General features: G+C 37.7%; 1 protein-coding gene across 3 annotated transcripts in view; it reads left to right on the forward strand.

The window, feature by feature from the left end:
- Positions 1–20,067, forward strand: part of NRG3 (neuregulin 3) — a 395,272-nt gene that overhangs the window by 218,712 nt on the left and 156,493 nt on the right. The gene's annotated exons all lie outside the window — the stretch shown is intronic.

Raw genomic sequence — 20,067 nt, forward strand, 5'->3', positions numbered from 1 at the left:
ATTCTGGAGAGCTTTCCCTGTGTGCCAAACAGCAGGTGAATCACACACATTTCTGTTTTGACTCTTTATTGACGTACACAGCATCTTAGCAGAATGCTCCTCTGTGTTCCCTTACCAACAGAAGTGATAAATTGTCACCCATGGTGGCTGAGAGCTCTGTCTGATGATCAGAGGTTTTCTTTAATCCCTGGAATACCCTGGTTTCCAGCCTGTGTAGTACACACTGTGTGAGAGAGGCAAATGATGCAGTTTGTAAGGGCTGAACTTGAACCTGCTGTTTGGATAGGCAGGAGAGTTTAAGAATTTACATTCATTATTTTGTAGGCAAATTTTAATAAATTGTTGTAAGTGTGTAATTTGTAACCTATAAGCCAGCCTCCTCTGCCAAATAAGAGTTCAAGGCTGCAGATCAGTTAGTTTCCTGTTGCTGTTCTTTGGTGCAAAACCCTGATGGTCTTCTGAGGCTTTTAGACCCAAAACTATTATTTTCTCTGTAGGGTTCTTGCCTGTGTGCCAGTTTGTTGTGTGTCTTTGCAGTATTGTATCTATTGCTGCCTGGTAATTTGCCTCTGCTGGGAAAGTACCTGCCTCTCTTTCAGAGCACACAAACAATTCTGGAGATGAAATAATAGGTTAGGTGCCTTGTATTTTCAGCCATGTACAAGTGATGTGAAGGGTCAAGAGAATATCTTGTGCACGAATCCACCCTTTCATCAGAGGCTGAGGTGTTAGACATGATGCATTTCAGTCCTCCTGGCCCATGGTGCTTTATTCATTAGAAAGCATGTTTGGGCTTTTATCCACTGGCATTGATCTGAATTACTGCAACTAGGAGGAGGAATCAATTCTCTTTGGTACTTGATTTGAGCTGCCTGAGCTATAGAATCATTTTAATTTAGACTTAGTTCACACTGTAAAAGATAAGGGCTCCTTCCAGACATACTATTAGGTCTCAACCTTGAAGGTTTCTGTTATAATTTCAACACTTATCCACTTATTTCATGAATAAAAGGTTTCTGTTTTAATTCTAGTAATCCCCCATGTGAAAGCCCTTAGCACAAGTAGATTCATTGCTGGGAGCACAGAAATAGCTACAGAATTCAGTTCCATTGATTTCTTCTGCTTACTTAAGGGAGGGATCAACACCCAGCTTCATTAACGGCGCGGGGCGTGCACTCGCCTCTCTCTCCTGCTGGAGATCTGCAGGGCTTTCAGTGCCTGCCATCCTCTGCTCTGCACTTTGCTTTACTGCTCCTCGGCAGTGGAAAGTGCTGGATCCAGCAGTGCCACTGAGGCTGATGTCTTCTCCTTGCCTTTCGGAGCTTCACCCTGTCAGCACAGCCTTTCCTCCAAGATTTTGTTGCTGTGATTTGACTGTGATGTTTCCTATGCTAATGTATTTCAAACATTCAGGTTTTTTTCAGTGCTTGTGTTTCACTCAGGTCAAAGGAAGCAAGCCTCCCCTTCAGTATTTTGTGTTTCAGTGTGACTGTCAGAGGATTTACCATCACCTCAGGTTATGAGCTCATGGGGTCTGAACTACTGAGTTGGAGTTGTTGCCCAGATTAGGGTTCAGTGGATGTCTGAAGGTTTGATTTTTATTCTTTCATAGTTAATTAGGGCTCGATCATGCAGGTTTTTTGAAAACATCTGAGGTGAAAAACCTCCTTGCTCAGGGGTTGTGGTTATTAAGATGATGTGGAGCACTGTGTGAAAAATCCTATCTGTTCAAAATCAGCCAAGCTGGCTTGAAATTGCGGAGGGTGAATTGAGCAAAGGTTGGATGATGATTTAACATAGAACTGGATGAAGATGCACATTTATGTTAGCAGCATGAGCTGTGTGGCCTGGGGCTGTTTCTGAGGGGCAGTGGCTCATGTGGTCACATTCTTACTCAAATCTGAACACAGTAATTAGTGAGGACTGCCTGATTCAAGTTCCTAAAGCCAAAAGTACCCTGTTGAAATTCTGCTGAACACACCACTAACTCTAAACCAAACCATTTTTGCTTCAAGAAGAAGGTATGCTAAGCAATAAATATCAGTAAATTGTAACTTTTACTTCACACTTTGCATTTTATTACCAAAGTTGACTCAATTTATTCCTCTGATGAACCATGTGGCAAGGACACTGCTACTGCTGTGCAGCAGCCTTGCATTTTTTAATGGATTAAAATCAAGCTTGTGTGTGCTGATTATGGTAAAATTCTGTGTGTCTCAGGGGCAGCTGCCCAGCCATGGATGTGAGCACGCTCATCTGCTGAGAACAGCAATTCTGATGGACTGTTGCCTTCCTTTTAGACACTATTAGCTTGTTCTTTGCTGGTAAAAAATGAGCTGTGACTTTCTTGCCTGGGGGCATTTGTTTCTTGTAGCTTTAGCATTGCTAGTCGTTGTGGAGATTTTTATTTTATTTTACGCTGTGAATAGCAAGAAGTTTGATTTGCTGTTAGAGCTCCATGTAACTTGGTTACAGGGAGCAAAAAATTATGCCACAGGGAAGCAGGATGTGATAGACAGCACATCTAACTTTCCCAATGTGTAGGATCGTTCCAGAAACTCCAGAATTCTGTAGTGTTTAACAGCCACTGTCTTCTACAGCCTGTACGTCTTCCCCGCAGCCTCTTCAGGAATTAATTTAGTTTTCAGTCACAAATTCAGTTTTTGACAACTCTACAGCCTGAAAGCTATCCTTCTGCCACATGAAGAAAAGCAAGAGCATGTAGGTAATGTTTTTGCACACAGATAATTTCCTCTTTTTGGAGGTGATACAGTTTGGGGATAGGTTTTATTGGTACTTTCTGCTTTTTGAGCAGAGTTACAAATGATATTTATTAGTATACTGCAAGAATCATGTTCACTTACATAATTTATATGTGTCAGCAGTATTATATTGACTTCTGATTTAAAATAAAAATATGTGTTTTGCAAAAAGTTTGCATATATTGCAATTTTTTTTAATTGCTGTGAAAACCTACGGTATCTCTAAATGTATTTTTGCCAAAGTTTTATGCTATAGAAAGTTACCTCTTGCTGTGGACACAGAATATCCAAATTAATGTGTGTATCTTTTATAAGTGTTAAGAAAAAAGTGTGCCTTTGGTTTGCTTATGATTTTTACCCTATTCCCTGTATTCTGCATCTTTTTTTTTAAACAACTTGACAGTGTATTGTGCAGACATGATACACAGAAGGTCATCTTATATTTTTTACATTTAAAGGTATGTGTTGTAATGTTCTAGTTTTAGACATTATCTTTCATCCAAACCAAACTTATCAAGAAATAGAGCCCATCTGCTGCCACAAACACAAAATATTTTAAGCTCAAGGCTGTATAAGTATTCTATGAACGCACCAGGAATAATTAGATTAGGATATATTTGCACTTGGAAGTTTAGTGAAGTTTTATTCTTGTCTAGCTTTGAGGGTTAAGGATTATTTAGGGCCATCAAAACCTCTAACCAATGAGTTCTAAAGATACCTTGTTCCAGATTGCTCTTGGAAGCAATGTTTTTCTCTCTTTTCCTCCCTGCTTTTAGATTTAATGCCTTTCCTCTGTTATTTAAAGCTTTTTTCAGATCTGCATTCTAGAAAAATATTTCCACTTTTGATATGTGCAGGTCTCTGCAAATGTTCCATAGCAGAAATATGGTGTCTGGCACCCAAAAAACAAAAAATCATATTGAGTCTTCTTTCAAGTTCTCTGACCTCTATACACGTTTCTGTGCTCCTTTGCATCGTGTAATGTGTAAGGTTTGCTGCAGATTAATTAGTTGGCAGTGTATAAATTAGATCTAAAAAGAATACAGGAACCTTAGATTAGAAAACTTGGCTAATATTGCATATTATGTTTTGATGCCACATATGGCCATAATGTTCTGGGAGATTCTTTTGGAGCTGTAGTGTCCACAGTTGGATCTGGTGTGTCCCTAGTTCGGGGATAATTCCTCCTTACAGCAACATTGGGCCTGTATTTAGTATTTGAGGGAATTTAAAATACAGAGGTGATAATTTCACAGGTATCTTCTCTTCCAGCCTGGTGATTCTGGGATTAATTTGGGAAGGAGAAGCCATTTCAATTCTGAGCCCATTTGGGAAGTGCCAGAGTTTAGAGCTGGAGTTGAGGGGAGGAGGTAGAGATGCCATGCACACAGGTCCTGAGGATGCTGATCCTTCCCAAGCCTGATGTGCTGCATATGCTGCTGGCTCAGGCAGGCCTTCCTCCCCTGGAGTGATTTAATCTCTGATTCTGTGTGCTGGGCTCTGCTGGCTCCTCTGGGCAGGGAGCACAAAGCCTGGACACACCAAGTGCAGCTCATGGTGCTTAACTTGGAGGCTTTGGTTGTGAAGTTCTCTTTGATCCTTTGTCAGAAATTAATTTTGTTGAGGTGATTGCCGCCCTTCCCTGTGATCTGGGATCACAGATGTGCTCAGCTCTGTGCCCTTGAGCAGTGTTCTCTGTGGAGAACCTGAGTACCACGCATTTATTTACCTTTCTGGAAGGGGAGGCATTAATGTTCACGGGCTTTTTTGTTTTCATTTTTAAAGAAAGTCGAATTACCCCTAAAGTTCACTGAATATCAATGTAACTCTGCACTGAACAAAGAAAATAGCTGGGAACTCTTCCTTTCCTGAAGGGTAATAATAGATATTTCAGTTAGCTACCTGCTACTTTGTTTTCCTCCATGCACTTTGACATTTAGCACTGCAGTGTTTTTCATTTCCTTTGATTTTTATAATAACTATTTTGTTCAGCTATTCAGCTATTTCAAGCCATTTTTATTGTAATTAAAAATTATATTGTAAACACCACTGAATTTTTTTTTTTTTTTTAGTTTATCTGAGCAGAATTCTGCATCCTTATGCCAATCTGGGTTGTGGTTTACAGATTTTAAGATAACTACAGGACTGGGATTAAGTACTCCCTCAGTGAAAGGGAATGAATTATACATGAGTTCCTCATATGGGGGCTAAAATAGTAATAAGAAAATAAATATAATGAAAAAACTCCTTGTAAACTGATCTGGTCTTGAGTAGGTGGTCTCTGATGAAAGAACAAAAATCAGTGTGGGCCTGTGGCTGCTGTTTGAAAATCCTGTGGTGAGTGGCAGTAGTTTATGTGAGCTGGCCTTTTTCATTCTTTCAGTGAAATGCCGCTTTGCTTTCTAGTTGCTTTCTTGCTCGAATTTCCAATGCTGCTTTGCTACTAGAGGGCTACAAAAACAAGTGGTGTTGCAGTTTTTAATGGGGAGCATCTTGCTTCTAATACTTTGTTCCACCAACAAAGCAAAGCACTGTCAGGCAACTCTGGCCATGATGAAAGGATATAAGCATGGACACAAAGTGACCAGAAGAATTAATAGTCCCTAGTGCCATTGTGAGGAAGAGGAGGGCTCTGAGTCTGTTGCCTAACCAGCTCTTGGCAGGCTTCTTTTGCCTTTGAAAAGTGCAAAATTAAACAGTAATACTTTTTCTGTCTGTGAATAGGAATTCTCTGCTTATGAAATATTTATTAAAATCTTACATTAAGAAAGCTAAATGCCAAAGGCATAGAATTATTTGATTCTGAAAGACATGTAAGCTATCTATTAGCATATTTTTTTCCATTTAATTTTTTTTTCCCTAATGCATTTCCATGGTCATTGACAGGCCAACAGATTAGTTTGCTTTTAGGAGACAGATTTAGTGAAAAGAAATGCTCATGTTTTTGAAGTACCAAAGTAGAAATAACAGAACCTTGTACTTCTGAAGCACTATTAAAAAAGTAGAATTAGAGACCTTAGGAGCATGCAATAGACTAGAAAATTAAGAAAAAAAAAATTAAGCAGATTTAATCAGAGGTTGGTTCCTTAGTTGTTGGAAGGGACTTGTGGTTTTGGTTTGTTTGACTGGATTTATTTTTTTTTTTAAAGCATCTATGTTACTTTGGGAAGGAATCTGACTTTTTTTTTAAAAAAATTAACATGTCGATTACTTTGGGAGATGGCAGAGTATAAAACATTCTGTTTTCTGGTCAGTTTGGAACACAGAGTTCTGCTTTTTCTATTAGTATGGTTCCAAGTGGATGCTTTGTGTACAATAGTGACAGCTATTACATTGTCTGTTTAATTACAGCCAGCTCAGTGAGAGTGGCAGGGCTGGCACTGAGCAGATTTGTGGCTGAAAAGCATTTCAAGGGAGTATTGGGCACATCTCTTCATTCCAAATGGAAATTGTTTTAGTATATGATCTGTAGCTTAAAATAAAGCTCTGGAAAATACCCATATTTACTGGAATTGTGATCAAAATCTTTTATTGTTTGTACTTGAAGCACAGCTTGAGATGCTTTGTGTATTTACTTTTTCACTGGGAAGATCTTAGGAAAACTTCCCTGGCATTCTCAGGTCAGAGACATCTTGTTCAATGTCTCTTCAAAGCAGGCATTATTAAGGTGAAAATCGGGTTTCTCGTGACCCTTTTGGTGGAATTTTGTTGACTGAGGGGTGCAGATTACACCACACGGTCCAAACACCCTGCCATGGTGCTTGGTCACTTCATAAAACCTTTATCTTTTTATCTTGCCCTAAAGAAGAGAGGTTTCTACCTGCATTCCCAGTTGTGCATTTTCAAAAGGAGGTTTGTATCCCACATATTGGAAACCTAAGTCTCTAAGTGTTGTCAAAATATGCTGAATTTTGTAGTTGAAAGCAATGCAGTTCTCACTTAAGAAGCTGCTTGGCTGTTTAGTGCAGCTGCTAAGCTCTGGAATGTGTCACCTGCTAAAGTTGCTGTCATTAAATTGGTGTGCACACACACACAGGGCCATGGAGAAGGGCTTTAAAGCAATGCATAGCCAGGCCCTGAAATCTGGGCAGGAATTGCTTTGGAGTGCAGGGTAAGCCTCAGAGGAGTTGGGTGCTTGAGATGGTAAACAGAAAGAATTGTTGACTTGCTTGTCAGTATTAGAGGTTTTCCTTTAAAGGAGATTGTGTCAGCACTCTTCAATCCAGAAGCCCTTCAGGAAACACAGAATGAGTATCTGAGACAAATATCCAGAATTTAGGCCATATGAGAGGTTGCCCTGAGGTAAATCAGCTCTTGATAAGAGAATTTTGCTCCCACATAAGGGAAACAGAGCAAACAGAGCAAATATCTATTTTTCTGCATCTTTTTTCCCCCACGGAAAAAAGGGGAACAAAGTACAGTGTCAAAATATGCATGAAAACTAAGGTACTTTGTTTGATAAATTATGGCAAGATAAATTATTATTTAAAGAACCATCTTTTTGGGAGGAGTGGGGTGGGGGGAGGAATTGCTACTGCATCACAATCATTTTCTTGTGCATAAATTAATTAAGAATAGTATAGGCATGGTGTTGGGAAAAGCATAGATTTCATAGTTTAGATTTAAGCACTCTACAAGTTCCTTTCCTTTGTTTCACCTCGACCACAGATAATTTGGGGTTTTTAAGTGATGATGATGTCATTTTTGTATGGCTTGTAATGAAATTTAAAACTCCTACTTGGTACTTATCGTTACATAAACTTAAAGAATTCATGCCATTATTACCATTATTGCTCTGCTTACTCTGTTGTGACACCAGTCTGAAATCTATGCTAAATAAACTAAGGATGGATCAATATAACCCATAAAATTACAATATTCCAAAAGCAACACTGGGAGTTTTGGTTGTTCTGTACTCCAGCTTGCTGTGTAGCTTAAGGCACAAGAGGCTGACTCCAGGTTTGCTTGAGGTGGGTTGGGAATAAGATTCTGAATCTTCTAGGACAACATCTAGAATTTCAGATGCTTGAAGAATCACTTTCTATTACTCTGGTCTGTAAATATAAGAAGAATATTTGGCCAAACTCAAGCAGAAGTAACCAGCCATACTTACATTTACTAATCAAGCTTCATTTTTATCCAGTTTCACTTTTGTTATTGCAATAACAGTATATTCAAGGAATCCTACAAAAGAGACCATTTCCAAAAAGAGGGAGGGAGGGAGGGAGGAAGGAAGGAAAAGAAAGGAAGGAAGGGAGGGCTGGTCAGGTTGTTCTTTTGAAGTCCTGACTTGTATTTCTTGCCACATAACTTGGGGTTTTTGATGCTACTGCAGTGCAACAATAGATTATATTTGCAAGCTTGATATTTTCCCAGCAGGGCCATGAATTTCACATGTAATAATTTGCATTTTAATAATGCCTGTAAAGTGTTCAGGTACATCTGACAGAAATATCACGTGAGTCAGTTTTAATCCCTCGTGCAAAGGCTGCCAAACTGGTTTGTCACTTGTAGTGTTTTAATTCACATATCTTCAGGTTTGTGGGAAAATGCAGAAAGAAAAAAGATTTCATTACCTGTGCACTCAAACCTCATCCTGTTTTGTTGAGCTGTATTTGTATGTAAATCTTCCTGTATTGAGAAATAGCTGAATAACTTGACAAGCCATGACATGGGGTTTTATTTTTGTCAATAATACATATAAGAAGAATCTGACTGATTTATTTCTTTAAGTTTTTAACCTTCTGACTGTTGTTTTGCCAATACCATTAGATCATTTTTATCTTCAGCAGAAAAGAATCATTTGGCAATAATTGTAAGCTCAATTGAGTGGAATCACTGTGTGGTCCCAGCTTAAATTCTTCGATGTCTTCCTTTTATCCTAGATGAGTCTATCAGCCTATCAAAGATGGGATGATTTTGTTAATTTCTTTCTTGAGGTCTTCATACAATTATTTTCTTTTTGTAAATGTCATCTACTCTAATTAGTTTGTGCCAATTTTTTTGCTTTTAATGTGTTGAATCTTATAACAGAGTCAGTGACTGGTTTTGACAATGAGATATATATAATTGCTTTTTAAAAATGTATTTATCATATCTAATACTACTCTTCAGATGTATATTTGGCACAAAAGCAATAAGATGTAAGAATCAGATTGCAGGAAATAAGTATTTCAAGTATGTTGAATTACAATATTAAAGTCATAATTATAAAATAACAACTTTCCAGTAATGACTGCTGAGTGCAAAATGTGAGCAAGGCGATTCATGATATTCAACCAGCAAAAAATAATTGCATTTTAGTAACTATACTATATTTTCCTTGTTGAATTTTTATCATATATTGAGTGAATAATCCAATCACTGGAAAAGTCCTTTTTTACTAATGGACCGAATGTGGTTTTCCACAAGGAAAAGGATTTTTCAGCTTTGACAACACTTAATATCTGCTTAGTCTTGGGCACCTGAAGGAACTTCAGGTGAATCAGTGGGCAGGGGCTGCAAGGTTGACCAGCAGTGAATTAACCTGTCTGCTTTTCATTTTTTTCACTTCTTGAAATGCAAGATTCATACCAACTCCAGCAACTTTAGATATAGAGCATCTTTGTTGTGTTTCTTGAAAGAGTTTTACTTTCATACTTAGAAATAGCTTGAAACCTATTATATATAATAAAAACATGAACAGTAAAATAGAGTAATTTAGACTTTTTTGATATATTTAGCCTTTCAAAAACATCACACATGACACATTAATAATACACTGATTGATTTGGCAGTTGGGATGGTTTAGAAAATGGCTTTGAATGCATAACAGTAATAGTTTCATGCCATTACATTTACATTTAGACAAGCATGCAAAACTAGTGGTTGCTGTTTTATATTCCTCATAAAAGCTAAAGCATCCTTTTGAATTTTTTACATATCCAGTAAGACAGAAAGAAAAGCTCTTTAAAGCATTTCTGTACCTATGGCTGTAAATGAACTGTGATCACTGTTTAGTATTAGTCTTGCTCATATACTTTGAAACACTTGTTTGTTTCCTCAGTGGGGTTTCTTTGGGGTTTGTTTTTGGGTTTGTTTTGTTTGGGTTTTTTTTTTTGGTTTTGTTGGTTATTTTTGGGGAGTTTTGTTTTTTTAATGTAGATGTGCAATTCTGTGTAAGGTAAAGGAGAGGAGGTTAATACCAGCTTTTTAGAGAGCTTACCAAGAGAGAATTTCATTCTAGGTAACTGCTATTTTTTCATGCCAAGCAAGCATAACTCTTTGGAAAGTGATAGAAGTATATAACTTGGTTTTTAACCCATTCATGTGAGTACTTCAGGGTTTTTTGGTAAAATATATTAGGTAACTTGGGTATTTTTGAAATGCATACGGCTAATGTTTCTTTGTCTAAAAAAAGTATGTTTTCTTTCTTGTTTTCATATTTTAATGAAAAACTTAGGAAAAAAGTATAACAAATTTAGTAAATATTAAGGTCTGAGCTTGTATTTCATTGGACTTGATGCTGAAAGCTGTTTGTAATACAATATCCTTGTTTAAACACAAGCCAGAGTAACTATGTCTTCTGCTGCTGCTTTATTAGTGTCCATATGGAATTCTGCATGTTGGTTGTGGGTTGTTTGGGGTTTTTTTCTCTAAGGAATCCTGTTGAAATGGGTGATGTAAACTGCTGGTCCATATGCTTGAGGTTTCTGTGAGAGAGTTTGTTTTGGTGTTGGATTCCCACTCGTTCTGATAGACAACATTTCCTCCAAAACCCAGCACACAGTTTAGTGGAGCAGGGGGTAGGTGTGGTTCTGTGGCTCACTGGATTTCCAGATTTCCATGATTCTAATGCTGAGACAGAGCAAACAGACGAGGTGGCAACAGAAACTCCAGCCTGGCTAAGGAGTGCCATCCTCACAGTTTGCAAGATGGTTGCAGAGACTTGGGAATCATTTCATTCATCACATCTCCTCTTTTAAATGGCAGGAAGAAACTTTCTTTGTCTCAAAGATACGTCTTTGAGAAAGCTGACAGTAATTTCCTAGGAAAACATAGGAAGAAAGATGTGTTCATGCTGTTATGATTTATTGACTGGTTGTCACTGCTTGTCCAGTGTTATTAGTAACCTAAACTGTGTTATCACATTGCCTTGGTTTGCTTTCTAACACATACCTGAACAGCTGGAAGTTTGTAACCATCCACTGGAATTAAATTCCAAGTACACTGTGTTGTTAGTGGTGAGCACCTGCTGAAGTGCTGGAGGTTAAGCATTTCAGTCCTCGAGAATATGTTAGTTTTTTAAGTGGGTTGGTTTTTCTTTTGAATATGCTGAGTTGGAAGGGACCCAGATGATCAGAATCAAGTCTAACTCCTGATCCTACACAGCATTCTCCAAGAATCTTGTTCTGTGCCCTTGAGTGTGGTTCAAACACTTCTTGAACACAGACAGGCTTGGTTTGGTTTGTTTTCTTAAAACTTAAGGCTTAAAAGGATCATGACCAGCTGACTGTGGAATATCTCTAGAAATGAAAACTCCATGGTGCCTCTGGGCAAATTGTTCCACTGTTCCACTTGTGTGGCCTCAAGGGGAACAAAATTCCCATGCATCTATCTGGAATTGCCCACATTCCAACTTGTATCCCTTGTCTCTCATCCTGTCACTCTGCACCGTGGAGGACAGTCATACCTACACCCTCCCACTGTGTAGCTGGAAAACAGAAAGGGGTTTTCCTTGAAATGAGGCTTTTAGCTCTTTCAGCCTTAGAGATGATGTGCTGCAGCAATCTGAATATTTGGTGGCTTTCAGCCAAACTAATTTCATTATATCAGGATCTAAAGTAAGAAATTGCAATTAAAAAGAAAAAGAAAAGGTAGCTCTTTTGAGCTAATGTTTTCTGAGTTTTCCTTGTTTTAATTGCATAGATTTCATCATTTTTGTTGCAGTAGCTTCTGTGTAGTTCTGGCAAATTCACTTTGCATCTGTCTGTCATGCTGTCAAAGTCAGCCCTGTGTCATAGGCCTGGTATATTTCTATATATTTTATTATCATTCCCATCTTGGCATTTCTTTGTTACTCATCTGTTACTCTTTCCTTTTTTCCCCAAAAGTAAACTGTACATTTCTCATGTTAAATAACAAAAAACCCCATCTTAGGTCAAAAGCCAAATTGTTTTCCATCAGGTTGGAAAAAAAAAAAAAAAAGGCGGAGCAAATAAGATTCAGAAGAGCTTCAAGAGAAAGCCCTTTGTTTAGGAGCTTTTTTAGCATTTGCAAGTTATGAAAATTACTAAAGCTTGGAAGTAAAGGGACTTTCTGTGGTTTCATTTTTCTGTGTTGTTAATTGTTTGTAGTGGCTCATAGGTAAAAACACTTTTACTTGTCTAGTTAGTGCTTTATAGTTTTAACATTGAAAAACTTATCTCCAGCAAGTATCTCCATATCAATTTAATAGAACATCTTTCTGTGGTGTATTAATTTGACTTTTTGGGATGTTTTTAATAAGGTTATAATAAGGTATCCTGAACTGAAATATGAATTTTTTTTCATAAACATGTATTATTTGTCATTATGTTATGTAGGCTATTTGTAAACAACTCAGATGCCTCGGGAAGATGAATCCTATTAGAATACATTAAGTAGCATAATTGTAACAAATGATCCATGGGCAAATGCTGCACTAAATGAATTTCAAATTTCCAGCTAACAAAAACCAAGCTCTTCATTTATCTGAGATGCACAGATAAATCTCTCTGAGAGTGTGAAAAGCTTTGTCTGAATTTTTCCACTTTTGAGAGTACTTTAAGGAGGCAGACAGATCCTCTTTAACATAGAGAGTAACCTTACAGCCTTCTGAGGAGCTCTTTAATCATCAGCTGGTATCCTAAAAGCATTGTTACATTTTTTTTCTGCTGAGAGAAGAGCATTAAAATTGATATGTAAAGCACATTCAGTTTGTCAGAGCGTTCCTGATCTGAGGCAGGCGTTCCTTCCTGCGCGTTGGAACAATTTTGGCATTTGGGCTGTGAAGGGCTTTGCAGGAGGAGCTCCTGAAGTGGTTCTGCACTGGGTGTGCTCAGGGACGGGGATGGAGCAGGGAGCAGTGTAGGAGATGCTTTCTGGGGATGGTCTGAGACACGGCTGAGACCTCTATAGTCGAGTTGGGTGTTTGAAGTTTATTTCAGGGCATGGGAGAGAGAGAGAGAGAGAGAGGGAGCCTGCTGTGAGCCAGCAGATAGAGCTCAAAGCAGGCTCAGAGGGAACAATGCAAAAGGGGGTAAAATATGAATACATGAGCTCAAGGCTTAAGATTGCTAAGAAAGAGAGTGACAGAACAGAAGTGAGAGAGACAGGAAAAAAAAAAGAGAGAGAGAGCATAGCAAGAGAGCCAAGAGGGCTAAGAGAGAGCCAAGAGTTAAGAGAGACTAAGAGAACCAAGAGAGCCAAAAGAGAGACCAAGAGGGCTAAGAGAGAGAGCCAAGAGAGCGTAGTAAGAGAGTAGCAAGAGAGAGAGTTCTCTTTTACAATTACTTATATAACCTATACATTGAATATTCTATTCCTTTACTAACCAATCTTTCTAAGTACACTAATACAGCAACATTTGTGTGTGACCTATAGAAATCGCTGCTTTTGCATATTTTTATTTATCTCAGGGCCCTTCAGACCTTTCCTTATAAAGCTGGGGAGAGGGGTCTCAGCTTGGTTTTATTGCAGGAAAGAATGTGTTCTGGCATACCAGCCCGGTTTCTTTGAATTATTCAAACCATGCTATCATTTGTATTTCTTCCTTAGCCTTTCTGGCTAAAGAGCCGTATTTATAATTTATTTCTAATTCTACCTTCCCAACAGAGCAGCATTTCACCAGTGTGCAAGTGTTTCACAGCCACATGCAGGGACAGCTCTTGTCCTGGCCTGAGCAGGGGCTTCTCCAGACAGAGACATCCACTTGTGCTTTTCCAAGGTCTTGAGAAGGTCTCTGGGTGCAGGCACCGTCCTGCTCGTCCCTCCTCTTCAGCTCCATGGGCCTGTGTGCCTCAGGCACAGTCTGCTCAAAAAACACTCAAATTTCAGGTGCATGTCTCACTTTTATCACTGCTGTAGGATCTGGAGTGTAATGCGAAGAAAATGTTCTCAGTTGTAAACTTTGCCATAAAAATATTTGTTTTGTTTATCTGGCTCTGAGGTAGCTTTGCTGACATGATTATTTCTATCAGTCTGTTATGACTCTGCAGTAAGCTTATTTACCATCTGCTTTCAAGATGTGTATTCCTGGCTAAAACGTGATGTTTCCAGCTGTCATATGCCCGATAGTGTTAGGTAGAGAAAATAGCAACAAAAAAATGAGGGAAAAAACCCCAAAACATTAAAAAATTGCTTCATCTTCTCTAGAATATTTTTCAGAATTCAGTCTCACATTTATTGAAATGTGAAATGCTTGAGGTATGGACAGGCAGATGGAATATGATCCATCTTAGTGTCCTCTGCCAGAAGACATGGGTTTAAGGGAGATATTTCTCTGTGTGCTTTCATTCCTCCTCCAAAAAAATAATGGATTTAAAAAAACCCCAAATAAAAACCTGCAAAAAAAACCCCAACCCACTGTTTTGAGATTTAATATATTCCATCTATCTTTATTTGTTTCTTTGAAAATTAAGTTTTACCTTTATCAGTAATTTATAAAGACTATTGATTTTTGCTGTGAAAGTTAGAAGTATGTACAGTATGTGGTCATAGAAAATTCACTGGAAAATGTTATTTTGTGTTGCACCTTCCCTGTCCATCCCATCATCCCAACATCTCCCTGTAGCTTCTTACCTGGATAGGTTGCAAGATCTGGATGTAGACTGTACATACCATCACAGAGAAAAAAACAATATATAATAGGAGCTGATAGATTCTGTGGTATTTTATGTAGAGAACTGAAATAAACATCCACCAAAAAATACAGAATACAGGAGTGTGATGAGAGGATGGCCAGATGTTGCTTACAAAAAATTAAGAGCATATCTGTAGCTTTTTCCTAAAAAAAAGTTCCTATGTAGTAATGGCCCTAAAATTCTACGTTTAGAATGTCTGGGGAGTAGTAGGGCAATATAAAATTTTTAAATACATGGCAAAGAGTTAACATTTCCAAATACTTTTGCAGCTGGAGCTTTATCAAGCTGTTTGGTTTACCATTCTATTCTACGTTAAATGCAGCAGGTTTTTGGTTTGCTAAGTTTCCTTTAATAGTACAAAAGGATGTTACACTTTTATTGGAATACTACAGTTTTATATCCAACATAGCATCAGGGTGACCAGCAGGTCAGTCTGGAGGTCCATTTAAACCCTGATTCTGTGTACAGTGGTGGCTGTGAAAAGTGGCTGAAGTATCTGTTTTACCTGTTCAGCTGCTCTTTACATGAAGTGCTGCAGGGCTGGATGTAGTTTCTGTGTACTTATTAATCTTTAACAACATCCTTCTTCTCAAATGTGTTCAGTCTTCCTTAAATCTAGATATAACCTTTGCCTCTCTAAACATCCATTAGCAAGGAAGTTCACAGATCAGCCCTTTGCTGGGTGATGAGTCACGTCATCTGGTTTTGAAGCTCTTTCCTGTTATATTCAGTTGATGCCTCCTGCTCCTTATTTTGGAAGACAGAGTGAAGAATCAATTTTTATCACCTTGACCTTGAGGACTGTGTTTTTATAGGCGTTTGTTATTTCTCCCCTGAGCTATGTCTTTCTGGAAAGAGACTGAAGTGGGTTTTTTTTTTTTTTTTGCTTTATGTAGGGATGCTTTTTGTATAGAAGTTCTTTCAAGTTTGTCCACCTTAAGTTTCCCTTCTACAAATCTAGCTCTGCTGTGTCCTGTTTTGAGATAGGGGACCAAGATGACAGGCAGCATTGATGTGGACAGACCATGGATTTAGACAACAGAAAAATGAGTTCTGTGTTGTTTTCCTGAAAGTTCCTAACTTTTACTTTACATTTCTGAACAACTACTGATATATTTAAAAAAAAAATCCCCACTTGAATTTCTTCCTCTTCATCTATATTTATTTTATCTGTCATTTATTGGTCACTGACATTTATTGGCCACTCAGTGTTGCCTCTTTTTTTCCTAATACTGGGAGAAACTTGGCATCTCACGAGATCTTCATGATAATGCTGTGGTGAAGTGTATGGGAGCAAAATGTGACTGTTCCATTTGTTGTTTAAATTGTCACAGGGGAACAGGGTGGCTAAACTTAACTAACTTGGTGAATGTAGAATTCAAAAACTACCCCTAGTAATTTAGATCTGATTTTCATTCAAGTACATTAATGTGTAGTTCCCATAGAGAAAGAAAGGCTCTAGAATGGTATTCATCAGCTGAGGGAAGGCTGCAGGAATGTATTTTCTTCTTAGTGGTATGAAAATGTTTAAGGCCAGCTTGGATGGAGCTCTCAGCAGCCTGGTGCAGTGAAATGTGTCCCTGTCCATGGTAGGTGTGTTGGAACAAGGTGATCTTTAGGGTCCCTTCCAACCCAGGAAATTTTAAGATTTATGTAGCCATGGAATTATCCTCAAGCTCATTGCATCCTGCCATTTCATCAGTACATGTTGTCTCCAGCAGGACACATACATTCCTCAGTTCTTGTGATTACAGCTGGTGTGAGTGTACTCAAATCTGCCACACCTGCTCCTGTTTTCTTAACTGTGGCTACAAAACACGACCAGATAAAAAGTCCCTAATGTTCTTTGTACCAGCCAAGGGAAACCAACACCTGATTTAGCCAGCTTTGAGGTGCAAATGTCGATGCTCTTTACCTGGGAAGAGCAAATCAAGTTTACTGATCCTGACCTCTCAGTAATCTCATTTGTGTTTTGAGGGTTTTATTGAAAACTAAAATTACTTTGTTTTGTTTTTTCTCCCATCCTCTCAGATACTTAATTAAAGGTCAGAACAACCTTCTAATTTCTTAACACACCAACCCTTTGTTCTTGTTACTTCAGTTTCTTTATTTGGTCTCTCTGGATTCACAGGTCAGAAGACGTATAAAAGAAAATAAGATAGAGCATGTATCAAAAAATCCAGTCCATGTAACTGAAATGGATGAGACTCTTATTTTCTCCCTTAGTGAACAAGAAGTAATTGCTGCATATTTTTTGTTCACTTCCATTGAACATCAGGTAGAATATAAGTGACAAATGGCCAGCTTCTGCTATATACTAAAAATTATGGTAGAATAACTAGACCACCTTGCATTTGTTGCACTTAACTTCAGAACTGACTGGCCTGATTGTGCTACTTGAAATTCTAACTTTAAGAACAGTCTTAAAGTGGTAAAACTGAGCTTGGAACTGAAATTGCAGAAAGATGACCCTGAAATAGTCATGTAGTGTTTCTGGCTCCAAATTGCCTCAGAGTGCTGTGTTAGCTTGTAAATATTGCACCTATCTGACCTTTGTCTGTTACTGAGAAAAAGGAAACTTCCACTGAGATAAAGATGCTGGCAGAATCTGTGGACAGACAGGTCTGAGGCTGAAATTGAAGCAGGTGGTTTGTTTGGCACTTGGCCACATTTTTAAATCACCAATTCAACTTTGGTCACCTACAGAATAAACAAAGTCCACCCACTGTCGAAATGGGCAGGTCTCCCCCATCCAAGTAAATGGGCTAACAAATGTTTTTCACAAAGCATGCAACTTTATTCCAAGTTTTCACTGAAAGGAAAATGCAGTGCTTTTGTCTTGGTTTAAAAAGTGTGCCTTTTTATCAGCATTGTCCTGCAATTCAGTCTGGGACTGTCCTTATGTTTTGGGTTTGTTTGGGTTTTTTTGTTTTTTCCTATTAAACCAAAGAGTAAATTTTCCTCTTTCCATTAAAATAGTTCAGTACTATGACAGAGTTTGGAACAGAGGATTGGGGAATGATAAAACAAACTCCTCAAAATACTATAATGTGTGACCATTAGTTCTGATTATTCTTCTCCTTACAGAAACAAGGATGTTAGAAATAGACCAGTTATGAAATGTGTACTTACAGTAATATATATTTTTAAAATTGTGGGGGATTTTTTTTTTTGGTATTTTGATTTCATTCATGCTCTTTGCATGCGACCCATACATCTGTGCCCAAAAGTATCCATGTGGATCTTAATGCCCCTGGAAAGCTGGTTTGTAAGATTGGCACCCTGATTTGCATGTGAAAACCCAGTGATTACTGTCAGAATGCTGCAATCAGAGAAGCAAGCTGGAAGTTCCATCATGTCCTATATAATTTCAACTTAGAAAATTAAGGTGCTATGTATATGTACTTTTCATGCAAAAAATATAAATAGGTATTGAAACTATTCATTAAAATTGTTAGACAAAAAATTACTGAACAAGCCTACAGCTTCTGGGGAAGAAATCTGCTTGATGAACTTAGTTTAGGATTATTTCACTGTTTTAATGATAGGTAAGTTTTATTAAGTGTGTGGTATGATGCTAAATGGCACTTTGTAGGTTGGAGAAGTAGATGAGGGGGTGGGTTCCAGCAATGTAGAAAAAAATCTGAGGTTTACAATAAAAGGTGAGTTAGAGCAGCACTATTCTGATAATTTTATATATAGCCTCTTTTGAATTGGTTATTTTACTCATCTGTAAAATTACCATTTGACAAATGCTGTCTGCATTAGAGATGTTTTTCCAGGAAAAAGAAAAAAACACTTGTAGAAGACTTCAATTGCCTATAAATTCATACTAGTGTTTTCCAATCTCAATGCTTCTTCCTCCCACCTGCGCCCACATTGAATCAGCCTTTAATCTGATTTCTTTTCTGCTACCTTAGAAACAGAAAACACTTTCATTGATGCCCTGTGTTTATGTATTAGAAGCATTTCTTTAATTTCAGATCTCTTTCCATGCAAGCACTCCTTAGAGGTCAGCTTGGGAGTTTGTGTCAGTATGTGTGTGCACATACAGGCTTTCTATATTAGAAAATATATGTATGTGTGTTTGTGTACACATATATATACCTGTGTGTAAAAATATATTCTAAATCTCATTTAGCTTGTAGGCAAAGTAAATTTGTATAAGTCAGGCATTTTTTTAACTTGTAACTTCTTCATTACAACTATGAAATTTTAAACCTATGGTTAGCCCTGCTATAATTACTTTGTTAACAGTTAAGATCAGACTTCAGTGCTTCACTGCAGCATTTTCAATTACCATTACTTCTGTTTTCAGTTACAGAGTTTGCACCTGGATTGCATTTAATTGCTTTACCTCAGACTCTCTGACCACTCAAAAAGAAGTCTAAAAACACAGAAAGAAATGCTCAGACAGAAAGACCACTGAATACTTATTTTTTAAATATTTGAGATTTTTTTTTTGTACATTATTTCTTAATGCATTCCCACAGCATAGCTTTTTACTTCAGGGCATGTTACAGTATGTATTTATAATGAGACTGACTGTGTTCTGTCTTGCTCTGGTGCACATGACTCCAGTGAAGTCAATGGGCTTGTGTGAGACTTGTAAAATAATATTCAGACTATTAATCTTTATATTAGTCTCACGTGGAAGAGCAGCTAATATTTAAGACTGATTTTAAGGTTGTTGCTGTAGGTTCCAAAGTTATTTTATTCTCTTATTTTATATTTTTCTCATTTCCCCTTCTTGCTTATTTTATTCATTTGGAAAATTATTGTTTCTGAATATTGAAGACAATCAGGAGTAGAATTTATTTTTTTTCCTGGATATATTAATACACCACATGAGTTGTTATTCATGCTGCACACCAAGTCAAAACTCTGGGGAATTTTTCAAAAGGATTATGTGGAGTTAGATTGGAAGGGTAAGGAAAATATTTCAAGACAATCTTCCTGCAGGGTAAAAGGCTCAGTGCAAGATTAGATATACATTATTTGTGTTGTTGCTTGCTCTGGGAGGAAAGTAAAAGAATCTTAATGCAGAGTTCAAAAAAGGAAAAGAAACCAAAAAATGAGTAAACACAACTTGTTTTCAAAATGTGTTCCTCTTAGATGTCTCTCTATGCAGAATATCAGTCCAACTGGATATAAGGGAATTTATCACCAGCTCCAGTTCAGGATTAATTAAATAATCCCTCAGTTAATGATGCTTGTCTGTTATGCATTGGATTAGAGGGGTCATTGCTGATGGCACACTGTAGGTAATAATTTATGGTGAGTTTCTTTTAGCCAAAGCTTCATGGTCACCAGAGATGGCTGAGTCATTATTTAGAGAAACCCTTAGGAATGCTGGACTTTTGGAAGAGGAGAGAGTGAAGAGGAAGATGGTTCAATGTTAAATCATGTTTGCTGTTGACTGACATTGTAGGGAAGAAGGGACA

Source organism: Cyanistes caeruleus, chromosome 8 (genome assembly GCF_971803275.1).
Source record: "Cyanistes caeruleus chromosome 8, bCyaCae1.hap1.1, whole genome shotgun sequence".
In the NCBI taxonomy this organism is placed as follows: domain Eukaryota; kingdom Metazoa; phylum Chordata; class Aves; order Passeriformes; family Paridae; genus Cyanistes; species Cyanistes caeruleus.